The sequence below is a fragment of the Passer montanus genome, unplaced genomic scaffold (assembly GCF_014805655.1).
Source record: "Passer montanus isolate IOZ18808 unplaced genomic scaffold, ASM1480565v1 scaffold10, whole genome shotgun sequence".
NCBI classification, from domain to species: domain Eukaryota; kingdom Metazoa; phylum Chordata; class Aves; order Passeriformes; family Passeridae; genus Passer; species Passer montanus.
In genome coordinates, this window is record NW_024356505.1 from 33,717,811 (window position 1) to 33,736,329 (window position 18,519).

An 18,519-nucleotide genomic window follows, 5' to 3' on the forward strand; every position below is an offset into this window, starting at 1 on the left:
ATTTTAATTTACAGTCTATTTGTCACTCCCCACATCTCTCCCTCTCACCTCCTGCCAGTACCACTGTCATCCATAAACATGTGGGCTGTTTATACTTTATAAAGAGAAAATGTACTACAGTCTGTTGGATTTTTTGATAAACCTGCCCAGTGATGGCCCTCTGACAGCTCTGGACTTCACTTCTCACCATGTGAGAGAATAAGTAAAGAGTCAGATCCTCATCTGGAGGCTAAAGACTAGAGCAGAAATGCTGATTTAAATCAGTTTGTGATTTAGCCAGAGCTGTGGGCAGAGACAAAACATAGTCCAGCCTTCCTTCTGCCCCTTTGGAGAGCAGAAAACCAAGTGTGAAGTGTATGAGATGTACTTCCCCCAAAAGAGGCAAAAGCACTGTTTCTGTCAGGATATTCACTTTGTTCTGGAATTGTCTCAAAAGTATCTGTGCCAAGCTTTTTTACAGTTTTTGCTTCTGGCATGATGCACAATGTTAAATGGCCTGAGGAACCTGAGGCTCAAGTACATATTGCCCTCAGAAGGTGGCAAATCCGCGGGATAATTATAAAAGTCCACAGTGAGTTTTAAACCTTTAGCCTCTTGAGGAAACAAGCATTTAAGGACTGTCATTGACAGAAATATTCAAAGACATCTCACATCATGAACAAGTTAATTATCTTTATAAGACTAAATAAATCTAAAAACAACTGCTTGAAATGCTTCTAAAGGACTGCATTTCCAGAAGGAGTGGTACTATTGTTCCTGAAGAGCTGTGGCTTTCTCTGCATACACAGTGGAATAGCACTATCTTCAACACTCTGTGGGAAAGGCTTTTATTTCACTTTTTCCTTGCAACTATTTGGTCAAAAGTTAAACTCATAATGGAATTAATTTATTTTTTTTATTTAATTCAAGACATTTTATGCACATGTATTTAAACTTACATTACTTAATAATATACTAGGATTACTTAATGGCCTCTCATCCTGCCCTGAAACATAACCCTATTATTCCAGTCTTAGCTCTCTTATGAATAGAAAATCCCAGCTATGATAAATTCCTTTAAAATGATGCTGGGATTTTACAGTGAGTCTGTGGGCTAGTTTGAGACCACCAAACTCATTTACTGCTGTCTGTTAAGCCAAGCATAAATCACAGATCTCTGGGGTGGAAATTCACTTTATTAACCCCCTGGGTCACCCAGCTACCAAGGCAACGGCTTTCTGCAATGAGTAACTCCATAACTAAAGCATCAGCCACATGAAACCCAAATCCCTTGATTAGAACAGGGGCTGGTAAACCTCAAACTGGGCACATAAATACTTTTCAGAAGTTTGTTTAGCTCTTAGCAGAAGCTGTTCTCCTTCACTTGGTCTGAAAGGAACTAAATTGAAATTGTTTCCCAGCCTGCTTTGCCAGCCCAGAGCCTGTCTGATAACTTGATTCACATCTCAGCCTCACAGCACTCTGCAACAATCCTCCTGTCATTGCCTTGTGTGCTCCTTCTTGCATGCCCTGGTCCTGGGGGATGCCCATCAGCCCAGGATATCTGGCCAGGTTATTAGCTTGTCTTGTAGATGCTGAAAGAGAGCCTATCATGCATTTTATTGTGTTTCACAAGATGAGACACAGGGGATGCTTTATCCCATGAAGTTCAAACTTAAATAAATTTGAAATTAGGACTATTTATTTAATGTTCTATGGTAAGCAGAAATCTTCTTTTCCTAAAAACAATGATTCACCCTGTTAGGAGTTCTTAAGCCTGGTTTAATTGCTGGATCTCTCTCAAAGACATAGAAAAAGTCATAGAATTACAAGAATATGATAGCCAGGAAAATTCTGTTGAAAAGATAACTTTCTGTCTGATTTAAGGTGTTAAGATTTGTGTCCTTGTGCAGCAGTAGATGTCCTGCAACACAAGCAGAGTGCCCTTGGACAGGTACCATTATTACAGAGCATTGCTCAATCTGCTTCCTCACTGAAGCTTTTCACATGCTGTAAATTTGTTTGCAAAATTCCACTGTGCTTTACTTAGCACATCTATAGACCAGCAGACATGTGCATTTGTTGCTGAGAAGTAATTTTATGTTGTCTGTATCCCCATTTTTATGTTTCAAAGTCTTTCTCCACACATCACTGGGAATGTTAAGCTCACACAAAGCAAGGGGAGAGAGTCATTTAAATAACATGCATAGAGATAACGTTGGCTTTTATTCTTTGTTCTCACAAAGTATGCACTGTACAAGAAAGGAACATGGTCACCTATCCCCTTACTGGAGAAACTGTCATTTCTAATTCATTTACACAGGATGCTTAATATGCCTTGAGCAAACTAAAATAGCTTTAAAGGAAAATTAATCTAGTTTGACTGGAGAGAACTAGTAATTTTTCTGGAAGTGTAACACATTTGTTAAAGAAAGAGTTTGCGCTGCTTTGTGCAGGACTCTCAACAAATCTTTTTGCATGCTTTCCCCTCGCAATGGTGCATGACTGACAGCAGAGACAGCACCAAGCACCATCCAAGCCACACGGACAGGCTGGATGCTCTTGATGCTCATTCTGGATCTGGACTAGCTAGGGCCATGCAAGGTGACAAGTGATGTCCTTGCCCACTGTCGTGAGGGACACCTGAGCCACCCAGCCCAATGGTGACAGGGCAGTGGTGCCAGATTTGGATGCTTCCCAGCAATCAAACTGGGAGAAATGAAGGAGCAGGACCTCTGCTGTCTGGCAGGGTGGGCACTGCAGAGAGGCAGAACTGCTCGGGAGGGAGCTGATCCCATCCTGATTCCATCCTGCCTGAGCCAGAGGTGTTGGACCTTTTCTGCTGCAGAGTTGGGGAAGAGTGAATGTTGAGTGAGAAAACTTCTCAGTTCTGCCTGCTTTTCTACTCACACCTCAGGGAGCCCCATTTCTGTGTCTGTTTGTGTTGAAGGATTTTGACTTTGCTGCTCTGTGAATAGGGACCCAAAGCAGTGGTTTTTCTTAGGGCACTAGTGGAAGTATTTTGTAGAAATTAACACACTATTTTCCATTAAACTTACCTTTTTTTTTTTAAGGAGACACAAACACAATATTGACATGTTCTTCTGATAGGTACTGCTCTCTGTCAGTGTGCTGGCAATGTTTGTGTGCTGTTCCTCAAAAAAGCAGTTTCAATTAATTAATGGCTAATGTATCAAAGTAGCAACCCTTCTTTATGTGGATGAATACTTTCAAGAATACTGCAGCTGTCTTTCTAATGGCTGTATGATGCTATTTAATGATGCTTTATAATTGCAATATCACTATGTGCACAGTATTTTTATCATAGAATCCTAGAATGGTTTGAGTTGGAAGGGACCTTAAAAATCATCCAGTTCCAAATGCCTTGCCATGGGCAGGGATGCCTTCCACTAGAGCTGGATAATTTTTAAAAGCACAAAGTGTTTTTTAGGGCTGATTTCTGTCCTTTGTATTCATAGACTTGATGATCTTAAAGGTATTTTCCAACCCTAATGAATCTGTGTTTCTATGGAAAATATTTGGACTTCTCTCATGAATATGTCTTCCAGGGAAAAGTTAGGGGCACAGTCAATTTTGAAATTTCAAATGTGCCTAAGAAAAACAGCCAACCAAATTCCAAGATGTATGATTGGGGTTTTTTTTAAAAAAGAGAACTACAAGCTCACATGATTTGTCATAGAAAAACCATGAGATGTTACACTAGTTGTAAATAAAGCTTTTTTTAAAATAAGGTGAACAGACTTCAGTTTTTATTTATGGACTACAAAAATATTCCAAAATGTTGTCCTGGGCCAATGAAGAAATATTATTTGGAAAATATTAAGGTAAAAGCAGTTTGGACAATAAAGAGTATTTATCCATATACATATTTTTTAAAAATCTATACTTAATATATATAGCATCTCTTAATTGTCTTTGTAGCACTGCAAATCACCCTGCTATAGAAAATATTATGGATATTCAGAGCTAGGCATTGCTGCATAGCTAAGATATTTATTCTGGTACCTCACCCTGAAAAGACATTAAGTGAACCCTCACAGATGTCCATGCCAGTACTTATCCCTGCAATGTTGTCTTCTGTGCAAACATGAGTGGTCTGTGTGTGCTGAAATAGCTGCACTGTTACACTGGCTGCACAGCACCTGTTGTGCAGGTTAGTGTGTGTTACACAGCAGCAACACTAAAATGGATATATGTGTTACATAGCAGCGATATAAAAATGGATATTTTCTAGGCATGAGTATTTCTGGGTTCTGATTTGAGTTCTCTAATTTAACCATGTTTATATATCATTGTCTTTAGAGCATGAGGCTCTTAAAGAAACACATAGGTCATAGGTTGGCATGGTCATCCTTATATTTGATTACTGGTGTTGTATGCAACCTAGCACTATTTTAAAGTGGTTATTATTAGGTGTGGTTTTATTTTATTGTTTTATTAGGATCTCATTATTAGAGTAATGCATTAGATTCAGATGCCTTTTCTCTGTTCCCTGTTCTATTGACCAGCTGCACCTGAAATGCAGTTCAGGACATGCTTAAAAAAAATATATCTTTTACTCTGCTTTGATGGGTAGTGAGGAAAAATAATTAGACTGTCGGATGAAATGGGACTGAACTGTTGCAAAAATCCCCAAACAATGGTAAATTCTACCTCCTTAAGAAAAAAAAAAAGGTGCATCTCATTAGTCCTCTGCTGTCATTTCCTGCAGGTTATCAGCTTTAGAGAACTCCTTTGAAGTGTCATATAGCTGGTCTTAAAATAGGAAGAAATTATCTCGGAACTTTTGAAGAATATTGACATTTTTCCTTTAATGAATTAGAAGCTGAAAGAAGACAATAGAAAAAAAAAGTGTCTTGTCTCGCCTCCCTGCTCCATCAGAACGCTGTCCTTTAGGCAAGATCTTTCAGGGATACACTGTCTCCTGTCTGTTATGGCTTATACCATAGAGAAACACCTATGAAAAGCTGAGAAAAGCAATGTTGTTCCACCAGTCTGCAGACTACTGTAAGTATTTATATGGTCATGTAAAGATTCCTAAATAAATTACAATGATACTGAAAAGATGACTGTAGTATCTGAAAATGACTTATATTTCTGAGACCCCAATGTCAAAATTTTCTTGTTGAGACAGATGAATTTCATGCAACTGTTATAGACAGACAGAGAAAATATAGTAGCTGTAACTCTTGTGTTGCTCCTGTCTAATAAGACTGATCTTTGGCAAAGTGATTGCATGATTATTTTGATTTAAAGGAAAGAAAGGTAGTATAGTATTTTTCCTGAACAGAATTGTGTCTATGGAGGGACATATTATGTAATGCTGCCTGCATTTAAGGACCAAAAGGATCTTAAGATAGTACTGATTTAATCTGATGAGTAGGTTTTCTGTTGCAGCCATTATTAATTGGAGTTATCACTACAGTACTGAATGTTCTCCTTATTCCTGAAAATTATTCTGGCATAATTGGTTCACTCTTGACTTCAGTCTACCTTTTTATAGCCACTGTGAGTCCTGGGCAGCAGAGTCTGAGAGGTGAGAGGTGAGACATGCCCACAAACGTGTACCAGAGGAATGCACAAAGCAGAAACATTAAAACATGTGTGAGTGACAGGAAATTGCTCAGGCACTGTTTGAGCTGTATCTCTCACCATCAGAGTCCAGCTGGCAAAAAACACACCAGGGAAGACCCATCTCAGAGCTGCTGCTGCTGCTGCTGTTGGCCACCAACAGGGCAAGCTCAGCACAGCTTTGGGGGAACTCAGCACCTCCTGGAACAGGACATAACTGAGGTTCCAAGGTTGCTGTCTTCAAAATTGTATTTCCCATACTAGAGTGGGTCAGCTTTCAGGTGACTAAAAATCACTCAAGTGCCTCATCTGTTCATTCCTCTTGTGCTTTATGTCTCAATTCTGTGTTTCTCACCCAACAATGTAATTAATCTCCTTAGAGGACTAATATAAATAAGTTTTTCCCTGTGATTGGAGTCCCACCACCAGTTTGTAAGGTGCAAGAACAGATGAAGTATGCTTCACTTTCTGTCAGGCCTTTGTTCCATTTATTCTCTTTGCTTTCCTTCTCAGTTAACTTTTAACAAGAGTGAGCTCTTCTGAACAAGCCCCTGTTCATTCATTTTAGTTCTTTCATTTATCTCCTGATGCTCACTGTGGACAGGAAACCTAAAGATATTTCACTAATGAAGCATGTGAAAATGAACCAGGTGGACAGAGAAAGTTATTAATTCATTTTCATGTTTCTTGGATACCATGGTTGTGCAAAAGAGTTTGGCAGATTGAGAGCCCATTTTAACCTTATACCAAGTGCTAACTGAATGAACCTGGAAGTCAAAGTACTGGGCTTGAGTCTTTAGCAGCCTCTGTAGCACACACAGCTCACCTGCCTGCTGGGAGTTGAGAGCAACATAAGAGGCTGGATTTTGGCTCAGCAAGCACAAGCCACAAATGCTCATCTGAATGGGGAATACTCACTTGCAATAGAAGAAGAGTGTCTGCAACCTCAGATACACAACTGTTAGCAAGCAGCTTGTCATTGTAACATTTGAACTGGTCTTTTGATGCACACAGCACAGAGGAAAACTCCAGTAATACTCCTTTGTAGTATAAAAGGGGACGTATACATGAGAAATATTGGTGTTGTAAATGAAATGAAAAGAGACTGAGGTTTGTGAGTCCTGTTTTTACTGTGAAAACACAGGAGTGACCGTGTGGCTCCCAGCAGAGGTGTGTGGAGCTCAGTCCTGTGTCTTTGACAATGGGCATGAGGGCAGGGCACTGCTGCTCTGCACAGTCTCTCATTAGCCACTCACCTGCAGCTGAAGCATTCCTTGAGCTCCACACAGTGATTTCCACTGCAGGAATAACAGGGAAGAAAGAGGTGTTGGGTAAATGGCTTGATTAGTGTACAGAAATTGTCCAGCTGAAGACTGTTTTGTATGATAGCATAAAACCAGAGCCCATCGATTTCAGAGTGCTTTTAATTTACTGTATATGAGCTTTTCTTTCCAGAGCTGCCTTGGTGTAGCTTTCTCTGCTTTCACCTGATTTATGTGCCCATTCCTGTAAGTGCTAAATGTCCTTCAGTCATTGTTAATTGAGTCTGAGTCAAAGTCACCCACCATCAGAAGTATTTAGCTGCTAATCTCAGTCTCTGTGATCACTATTTTTTAATTATTCAATGTAAGTTTCATCCCTTTGCCTGGATTCAGTTTCAGAAAACTTCCTTTTCTGTTCCTGCTGTCCTATCCCCTGAGAGACCTAAAGTGTCTCAGCATCTCATTCCTCTACATTACACATTACTTTTAGAGCACTGATCAGATCTGCAGATGTTCTATTATCTAGAAAGCTGTTCCTATTTAAAAATCTTTATGGAATCTGTTTCCTACCTCTTAAATATAGGTAATATTCCATTTTCAGTTGGTATGTACTAGTGTATTTTATTTTCCTTAAACAAATGCTTCAGTACAGGTCCCTATTCCCCTCTTACTATGAGTTACCATTTATTGAGATTAAATAAGCTTAGATGCTGAGATAGATAGATAGATAGATAGATAGATAGTTAGATAGATAGACAGATTCTGCTTCCTACATTTAATATAATGTGTTGCCATGGAGATCAGTTCTTCTCTATCTGACAAGTAACACATAAGCCTAAGAAGGTATTGCCAAAATAGTTCAAAGATTGGAAATGTGATATTAAAAAAAAATTGCCACTGAGCTAAATTATTTATTTTGCTACTCTTTTTGCTGTTCTACTTTATCTCTTCTCTCCTGAACCAGCTTTAACATCCCTGTTCCTACTAACAGGACTGACAGGAAAGTCTTTCCCAGTTTTGCTCTATGAGCTGGATTATATGTTACAGAGCAATGGAACTGGCATTTGTCTCCCTTGTCTTGCTCTCTGCTCCCTCATCATCAAAGTCTGAAAGACTTTACTTCATCAAAGTTCCATCAGTTAAGGTTGGTTTTGTTTTTTTTTTATCCTCTATCTAGCATTTCACTGCAGATATTGCAGCACTGTGTGAAAGGTACCAGTTGGGATAACTGAGGAGAAGCTCCTCTCCTTCTGGGGTTTAGACTCATCATTTTAGTTGTCCTTGGTACTTCTCCAGAACTTTTTGCCATTGTGTGAGTAACTCTACTTAGCAATTTAGGGTCTTGTTCTTGGGGTTTTCTGATTTAATTTGTCAGATGCACTGAATAATCAATTTAAAATACCCACTTGTCAGGGCAGAGATAGACGATTTCTACCCTGTGTGTGTTCAGACACACACTGAAACACCAGAATAAAAATGTATCTCTTACCTTATTAACACCCTCATGAGCACTGCCACTTAACCCCTAACAGGGCAGTGAGGGCTGAGCACTCAGAAAGAACAGAACAAGGTCATCAGTGCAGTGGAAATGGCACAAAGAGCAGGAGTAGGACATGGAGCTTTCTCAGAGAAAGACGAGAAAAACTTTGCTGGCCCTGAAAGTTTTCATACTTTTTCTGAGATAATAATTAATTAATTAATATTATAATTAATAATTTTCTGAGATAATAATTAATTAATCTTTACTTTGCAAAAGTCTCCAATGCAGGGAGCTGTGCCTTACTAACCAATCACCACCTTCCATCTTTGGTGTATGCATATCAGCACAATTTGTTTCCAAAAAGAACTGACTGACTTTCATGTCTGTGATGTAAATGACAATGGTCTTAAGAAGAATTCTGGCTGACAGGAAAGGACATGGTAGAATTTTCCTAGCAAATCACAATGAACCACTAGTTCGGGAAACCTGAAATTCCCTAAAGCCCTGCTAGGAAAATGCCTTGCTTTACTGCATATTAATTTAAATTTGGAAGGCAAACATTTACAAGTTACAGTGAAGTGATGATCCTTTAAGTATAAAGGCATATTTTTCAAATTAATCAGAAATGTTTTGCTAACAGCATTTAAATTTGTAAAAAATTGCAAACTCCATTTTTGGGGACATTTGCTCGAAGATTGATTACTCCCCAATCATATTCTTTTAATTAGAAGAATAATTTTTCACCTCACAAAATGTTATCTTTTTCACTAGCTTGATGGTCTAAGAAATATGGGAAAGTCGTAGCCAAATTGGTTCCATTATTATTCTGGTCTCCAACCAAAATTACTCTAATTTAACCAAATAATTTTATTTCATTATCATGTACTCATTTAAAATGCAGCTGATTTAAAAAAAAAGCCAAGTGTGTCTCAGGAAATCCAAATTCAAAGTAGGAAAAATGGAGCTAAGTGATCTGTGGAATTCTGAATTTCATGTAAGTATCAGCAAAAGCATTTCTGGTGTTCTCCATAGCTGAGAACTCAGGAGCAAGGAGGCAAGACCAATAGGATGAGTATATGTCATGTGACTGAGAAAAAAGAACATTTCTGATATTTGCATTTAATAGTTCTGGATATTTTTTGTTTCAAATTAATTACTCACATGAAAATCTTGTGGTCCACACTAATAGCTATCCTTGTAAGCCTTCCTTCAGTTTTTAACGTTCACATTTGTCTTCACACTAGAGTTATTAAAATTCCTGTCATTATCTGTCTTTGCCATAATTTGGAAGAGGTTTGGGGAATATCCAGTGCAACTGAACTCCGCTTCTAAAAAGAATTTCATTACTTCAGGATTTCCTGATAACGTTTCTCGTAAGAATTTTTAAAATGATAGCCTAACATTTGTGTGGAAAATATTCTCAATTTTCTTTATTGAGCAGTGTTAATATGCCAGAATAAATCATGCTTAACCATTCCCAAATAAAAAAGTCAAGTTAGTCAACTGAAGGAGCTACCTTAATGATGAAGCTGAGGGATCTCACTTTACCATTCTTCTGCATATATTAGAACATTTCTATATTAGGATATTGTATTAGTAAAATGGTAAAAAATGCAGTTGAAACAAGTCTCAAGAGGCCTTCAGTCCAACCCACAGCCAAAACAAGCTTGTGGCCTGCACAGGACTAGGTCAGCAGGGATGTGTAGCCAAGGACGTCATCATCACAGCTTCATCCTGTCTTGTTTTCCTATGATGGCAAATTTGGCTCTGTCACCTTTGTAAATCCCCTTCAGGTCATAGGATGCTTTGAGATCACCCCTGAGCCTTCCCTTCCCAGACCAAGCAGGCTCAGGTTCCAGTGTCCCATGCTCTGGCTCCTGGACCATCTTGGCCTTGAGCTGGGCTCTCTCCAGGATCGCTCCCGAGCAGGGGGACAGAAACCTGGCACAGAGTTCCATTGTTAAGCTTCACCAGCACCAAGTGGAGGTGGGCAGCAACAATTGATCCTGCCCTAAGGCCCCAGTTCCCCAAATTCCTCTTGAGTACATTTTGCTTTGTTTGCAGGTTATTTCCAGCTCAATATCCATCACTGTCCTAGGTCCTCTCCAGCAGGGCTGTTACTCACCAGTCACCTCCCAGTGGTTAATCCTGCCTTGTACAGAGCATTTCACTCACTGAACCCTATGACATTCCCCAGGTGTCCCAGAGTCTGGTTTCTTCAACCTTTATCTGCTGGAGGACAAGTCAGTCACCCTAGTCTAGAATCATTTGCAAGGATGGAATGCTGTCTGAGTTCTAGAGGAAAACACCAGGCAATCTAAGCTCCACAGCAGTCCCTGGTATATTTTTAGCAAAGTTGCTGTCATACAGTCTTCATGATGTGGTAGAAATCTTCTTGATTTCTTTTTGCAGAAAACATAATGAAAAAAACATATAAATGACATATTCCTTGTAACTTCTTACAGTAGGGCAGAATTGTTCTTTGTATAACTCTTCTGGATTTGGACATTATTTTCCTTCTTATTTGCATGAGTAGATAATCTGTTCTTTCACAGTTTAACAATAGCAATCAATATTATTTAAAAGGTTTCATTTTTTTGTATCAAGAAGTCATGACTTTGAGAGAGCAGGATTGATTTTTTAGAGCCTTGCCAGCTAATAAGTATCATAATTTTCTTCTATTTTAAAGAAATTCCTTTCCAGTCCATCTAGGTACCAAAAAGCTTCAGTGAAACATTATTAGTGTTTAAGAAAAAGCACTGGACATTTGTCAAAAGCTTTACTGCTAGCAAACTGCAGGGTTTTACTTCAAATTTCTACAGACTGTGTATTTTAATATTCAGCCTGTGTTGGCAACTAATTATCTGAATAACTTCATGTCAACTCTGGTGCATATTCAGTGAATATTCAGTATATCTGTTCTGAAGTGCCATAATTCAGAAAGGGACGTACACACACCAGACTGGAGCAAACACAAGGCTGGAGGAAGACACCATCCATGTTCTTTCCCCTGTGCTTATAGTCAGCAGACTTCAGTCATGGCAAGATTCAAGCTCATCTTTTCTTTGTACTTTATAAGGAAACAAAGGGCTTGCATAATCAGAGTTCTCTTCAGGATTGCAGGTGGAGTTCAGCTTCTCCTCAGGGCATGGATATGCAGATCTGGGCTTGGACAAGAGATGGCAGCTTGGAGACATGAGACCTTCTTGCTGCCTCTGAGGTTACCATTTTCCCAGTAATACCCAAGGGGAGCCTGCATCTTCCCCAGTTAATGTGAACAAATTAAGTTGCCCAATCTTTTCTGGATCTCTTTCTCATTCTCTATCTCTCTCTCTCTTACACACTCATGCTCATCACTTTCAGGGAGCAGAGCAGGCATGCTTGACATTTTGCCAGTAGGAAAGAGGGCAAAAATCACCTTTGATTAAAATAATTTTTAGGTATGTTCTTAATGTGAAGTGTTGAGTGTTTGCTTGTCAGATGATTGTCTTTTCCTAAGGGTTTTGGAGAGCAAGAACACAATCCTGGAGGGCCTGCACAGTCACGTAGGATTTCTTCTTTTTTGTGTTACTGTTTGCTGATGACAGCAAAGGGATGGACTGCCCTGGTGCTTTCACCAATACCCCAGTCATGAGTCAGCTTTACTTTTAGATACTTAAATCTGCTGGCAGGTTGCATATGTGGAGGGAGTCTCTTGGAGAGTGAGCAGGTGGACTTATCCATCGTTGTTTAAAATTGGCTCAAGTCCTTTTGCAGAGCTATTGCCATGATGTTATCCTGGGTAACATGGTAGCTTGAGGCTGGACAGTCAGTGCATGTGATCCCTCCCAGGATTTATTTTCAGGCTCTTTGCTGGTTTGCATCCACCTGCTTCCTTTTGGAAATGTGGTGAGACTGTAGGACCAGAGCCGTCACCACTCTGTCAGTGATGAATTACCAGCGTGTTTGTCATTCTCCCTGATCATGCCATGAATGCTTTATGCTGCCTTTAGCAGATGTTCTTTGATGCAAAACTTGCAAACTAGTTAGGATAAAATTCTCATCTGAGACAGTTTAACAAACATTCCTAGTCCCAGCCTCAGGATTCAATCAAAGTGTGGATTCTTCTGTTTTTATCAAACAGTGCTGGAAAGCCTGAAACACTTCCCTTCCACTAAGTCTAAAAGTTCTTGAAGAAATATCAAAATATCAGGAAAGACAAGTTACTATGAAAAGGTTTTCACCAGAAATGTGTGTTCTCAAGCTGTCCAAAGTAAGGCTGAGGTGTCCAGTGAGCTGCCAAAGGCTTTGATTTGGGTCCTTGGCTTTGTTTCGGGCAGTCCTGCTGCTGGCATTATTTTAGAATTTCAGAATTATTTTGGAAGCTACTGGCAAGATCAATCAACACTGGCAGATAACACCATCATAATTTTGCTGTACTTTTTCAGTGCCTCTGTGTCCTTCATGCTCTCATAAACCATTTTATCCAAATACCCCATCTTTGTCACAGAATCACAGAATAATGAGGTTGGAAGAGACCTCTAAGATCATCAAGTCCAACCTATGCCCTAACATCTCAACTAGACTATAGCACCAAGTGCCATGTCCAGTCTTTTTTTAAACACATCCAGAGATGGTGATTCCACCAGAGTCCTATTGTCCAGAGTCTGCTGGAAAATAGGAGAGTATTGTATATCCCTCACCATATCTTTGAAACATTTTTCCTTCATCATCATCAAAGGAATCTTTTTGTGTATTTGAATCAGAACAAGAGATTTCTTAGCCACCTTTCCTTCTATTTACGTAGGTTTTGTTTTAACACTTGAACAGCTATCCTTATTTACAGAGCACTAATATAATGAATTAATCTTCTGCTTAATTTTATTTACCCTCTTTTATCAAATAGTGTTTTTCTCATTTGTCTCTGTTTAAAAATAATGACGATAAGCATTTTCTCTGCTGTCTCAGGTACAGCACTTATAAGAAAGGTTTTCACACATATCACAGAATCACAGAACAGTTTGGTTTGGAAGGAGCCATAAAAATCATCTAGTTCCAACTCCCCTCAATGAACAGAGACATCTTCAACAAGACCAGGCTGCTCAGTGTCCCATCCAAACTGACTGGACACCTCCAGGGATGAGGCACCCACCACCTCTCAGGGTAACCTGTTTCAGTTTCACCACTCTAATAATTTTTTTCCTTATATCTAGTCTAAATTGACATTGTTTTAGTCTGAAAACAGTAGCCCTTGTCCTGTCATCTTCCTCATGAAGTCTAGCAAGGCATCTGCAATTCCTAGAATATAAATGTTTGAGGAATTTTATATGTTTGGTAAACATCTTAAAAAAATAAGTGAATGTTAGCTCTGATAAAAGGACCAATAAAGAGTTCTGGGAAGTGGACAATGTTGGCCCAACACTGCAGGCAGATTCACATTTCCATGCAGATCTGAAGGGATTACTCCTATGGGTTCTCCTGTGGGTTTGACTACAGAAATCATGGTTTCTGTAGTCAAACTGCCAGCTCATGTGCCTTATGGGACTGCTTTGTTAAGAGAGGATTTTAAAAAATGGTCAGTTGAACTGAAAAAGGGCTCCTGCACTTTTAGGGTAGTTGAGTACCAGGAGACTGTAGCTCCTTTGGAAACTGTAGAGAAGGAACAAAACTGAGGTTATCAGTGCTCTCTTTGCCATCTGCAATCATCCATTCTGTAGTTTTAGCTACCAAGAGGCAAGCAAGTCTGGTCTCTCTAATTCTGCTTTCAGATCATTGTAGTTCTGTTGACTTTCCTTTCAAGCAGTGTGAAAGAAAAATTGCTGTATTAATAAGGAAATATTTTATTCTCTGTAATCACACAAAGAATAACAATATTTTAGAGTGACAGGATAAGACAAAGAGTAGTGTAGCTGAAACTCAGACTTGAACATTTAGTAGAAAAATGAGTTTTGGGATGCATAGAATTTCTGTTTAGGCAAGTTCAAACTAATTTTATGAATCGCTCACCCAGCTCAACTTTCTTTCTCTATCTCATTTTCCTTTTACAAGCTAAAAACAAATATAGAAAACATCAGTAGACCTTGAAAAACGCATTAAGATTGAGCACAGGGCTCTTCCTTTTTTCAATATATCTCAGCTAAATTGAAACACCACTATATTTTTAAGATGACAGCTTTCAAGAAAATATGATATCAAGTTTAACTTTAAAAAAAGACTGTGTTTAGTTCAGGAATTACATTCAATTAGGAATTTATGTAATGATATGCTATAGAATACATTGCAAAGAACTATTAAAAGAAGCCTACAAAAATGGAATGCAGCATACCAAATTATTTAAAGCTCTGCATGTGTGTTGCTTGGTCTTTACAGGTTGATCATTTTTAAGTTATAAATCAGAAAGAACCTACAGCCAAAGGCATTCATAATGATGTTAGATTGAAGAATATGCTATTGGATTTGTGAGCAGTTACTTCCATTTTTTTACTTTTCTTATTACATTTGGGTATGAGTTGACATTTCCCTCCCCAAGAACAGAAGTTTCAAACAAATTCCTTAGTCCATAACAGTAGCCAAGCAGCTCTGTGCCAGCATTTCAGCTATGACATGGCCTTTTGTATAGGAGGATCTGAGTTAGAAAAGTAGATATAATTAATTGGCTCCAAAATTCAGAGGTGGGAGTAGCTGGCAGTGTGGTCAGACCTACTGATACCTCATCACATGATCTGTGTGCTTAGAAAGCACATCCCTGTGGTGCTTAGAAATTAAGACAAACTTCACCTTCTTAAATGAGAAACACCTACATTCCCCTGAGGTTGTCCAGTTTTCTGGGCAGGGTCTGAAACTTCCTGTCCTGCCCAAGGCACACGGCAGTCTGTTTCTATGGACTCTCAGCACAAAATCCTCATCTTTATGTCTTTTATGTCCCTGCTTATCCTGTCTGCAGGACATAGGAAAAGCAGTTTTCCAAAACTCACCTTCTGCAACGCTTATTCTATTTAGATCTGATCTTCACATGAAAATCTCTCTTTTTTCTGAATTCCATAAAACTTAAAGAATTGCTTAGGTTGATTTTCTTCTTTCCAAAAAAAAGCTAAAATCCAGCCTTTCTTCCCATCTGAATGAGGGCTTAGGACATTCACTTTTAACTGAAAATTGTTTGCCAGTTACTGTTTTAGCCAGAAAGAGACATAAGTTTCAGCCATAAATTCTTGCAGAGTGTTGCTGGAAGTTACTGTCTAAGTATAAGCCATCACAATTTCATTTCACTTCCAGGAACTTTTACATTTGCTCTTTCCAAAGCAATTCAGTGAAAAATGTGACAGTATCATAAGTACTGAGAAGTAGAGATCTGATAATTCAAGATGCAAATTGTTTCTGCTAAAATTTACTAAAGTATGGCTTTGATTGATGTCATGACTGAAAACTGCCATGACTGATGGCATTTTGATGGTGTCTCTGAAATGGAACGACCTAAGGCTTTAGATCATCCATCATGTGCAGATGCTTGCTTTACTGCAAGGGTTCCCCCTCCTAAAAAGAGGTTTGCCTGGATGGGTTAGAGTTGGAGCACCAGCATTCTCCATGACATCCTGACTCAAACCTAATTGAAGAAACTCAGCACTGCCAGGTCTGATGCTGTGCACAAGGTTTAAGTTTATTTTAGAATTTATCAAGAGAAATAAAATGTTGACACACAGGTGTTGCACACTGGTCCCCTCTTTTTTCAAAAACCTGCACCAGTGGAAATCACTCTGGCATTTAGAATTTAAAGAAGTCATGGCAGAATTGTTTTCTGGACTCGGTGTTGATATGAGGTTTTGGACCTAAAAGTTAAAAGTTTTTTTTTTCTCCAACTGAAGTTCTCCTGTAATTAGAGTATTTCTTTTACTGAGGAGTAAGGTGCTGTTAAAGGAAACATCAGTGATGCTCCACAAGGGACTTTGCTGCTCATATTGATACACATGTAAGGGCTTAGATAACTGTGCTGATAGGCACAAGATAAGCAGGTAATACGAGAGTGCATAGATCAGATAGTGTATTGTTATTCTGTTATATAGTGAGTGTGATAAGTTGTACAGTGCTATTTAATTCATACTTATTATGCACAAGATTGATAGATTCTGTTTATAAATAGCCAAGTGCACTGATACAGCCAGTCTTAGATTAAGAAAAAAAAACCCAAACAAAACAAAAAATAAAAAACCCCAAGGAATTGTTTAGCACCCTGCAGGCCTTTCCAGTCCATCAGGACCATTTTCCTGACCAGATTATTGTGGTGACTGACCATATACCCAATTTACCTGGTCATGTCCCTAGGAGGGGAGAACTCTCCTCTGAAGGTGCAAAGGGTGAGCAAAGAGGTAACAGCTGCAGAGTGGAGGGGTTGCTCTTATTTTAAAGAGACTAAGCTAAGACCTTTTCCCTTAGTTTGAGACATGTGGTGGCAGCTGTGAGAGGCAGGAACTTGGGGTGTGATGGGCATGTGATAAGGAATGGGAGAGGGAAGAAATAGGGAGCCAAGTTTTAGATTAAGGACTCAAGCACATTCAAAAGAAATATAGGTTAGAATAGAGGAGGGGAGACTTGACAGCATGAAAGGAGAAGACAAATTTGCATTTTTAGGACCCAGCTAGGTCCAAAATGTCTAAACCCTAGCCTAAAAGCAATTTTCAAATGTTAGCGTATTTTTTTTAAAGTATATGTGTGATATTCCAGTTCAGTAATACTAGATGTCACCTGGGGGAAAGTTAAGATCACATGTTAAATTTTCATGCTGTCATAACTTGACTGTTATTCAAGAAATATTTTTACCAAGAGGATTTGTATTTGCCTGAGTGACTCAACATGCCAAGTGATTGAAGGTACTTCAGTCACATCCGTTTCTCTAACACTGACTAGATGCAAGTTGCTCACTCTTTTATATACCATGTACACTTAAGAAAAAGATATTTTTCCTTAGTAAAAATATCCATTCTTGCTAAAAATAACTTTTAAAAACACAGTGTTGTATAAAGTGAACAAGCAGAACATCTCACTTGATCAGAACATGTTTCTGCTTCATGCTTGCAAAGCAAACATCTCATCAGGGTCCAGCCCTCATAATCTCCCTGTGGTATTGCCCCATTCTCCATTCAGAGCCACCTTTGGCCCAGCACATTAGGTGACACTGTCCATGCAGCCCTGTAACAGGTATTGCCATGGCTAAAACAGATCATAGGCTCTGTGTTGAGTTTTTAAGGCCTCAGGAGGGAGGCTTGATAGTTTTACTCCATCAGAACTTCTACTGACTTGCCTGCAGCCTTTATTTCCCTGTGTTATCTGTGACAGCAAATTCTTTAACTGAATAGGTACCTTTGGCTAATTTTTAAAATTTGTTTCTCTTTGTGTGGTACAACCTGCAGCCTTATACAGGTATCAGCAACAAGCAGTTATAGAAGAAGTATAGAATAAGAAGTAGTAACTGTATAGCAGTGTAGAATAAGATATTTATGGTTCTAACAGAGCAGTGTCATACAGAAAAATGCAGACTCGGAATGACAGCAGATGCCTTGAGAGATGGAAACAGGATGGGCACAGATACATGCAGGCCTGGGGTGGTAAGAGACAGGGCACAGGTGAACACTGAGCCCCCATGGCTGTAGACAGCTCAGAAGTGGGCAGTTAAAGAAATGCAGACATGGAGATGGAAAGAAGTGGGTTTGGGGGCAACTCAGACAGCACAGAAGTAGTATCTAACATATGCAAAAGTCATCTTGTAAGAAAACTTGGATGCGTGGAGCTGCAGACCTGTGAAAAATGAGCAATGCTTCAAAAACATGTTACCAGGAATTTAAAAATAACCTGAGTGCATTCTGGAGTGAGGAAGAAGGAACTACATGGATATCATGCTGGTCCTAGTGCACGATGTCTAACAAAAATTGTGTGTCACAGGAAGGTGGAAATTTATTACTTTGTTTTGCTTGTAGTTCTTTTTTGAGCCATCCTGGCATATTCTGCCCTTAACATTAAAAACATAAATATTAAGAAGGTTTGGTTGAAGGTGATCTAGAGTTCTGTTCTGCTTCAGTGTTACACTAGCTGGGAATAAAGTCAGGTGAAACAAATGTTTGTTCAGTATTAATGAACAAAAATGTACTCTACCTTGGCATAAGACAACTAAACCTTAATGACAAATAGTTGCATATTTTTGTTCCTAGCACACCATCATATATCGACCACAGCTTTAAA

General features: G+C 39.0%; 1 protein-coding gene across 1 annotated transcript in view; it reads left to right on the forward strand.

Annotated features, from left to right (window-relative positions):
* Positions 1 to 18,519, forward strand: part of ADARB2 (adenosine deaminase RNA specific B2 (inactive)) — a 305,822-nt gene that overhangs the window by 71,439 nt on the left and 215,864 nt on the right. The gene's annotated exons all lie outside the window — the stretch shown is intronic.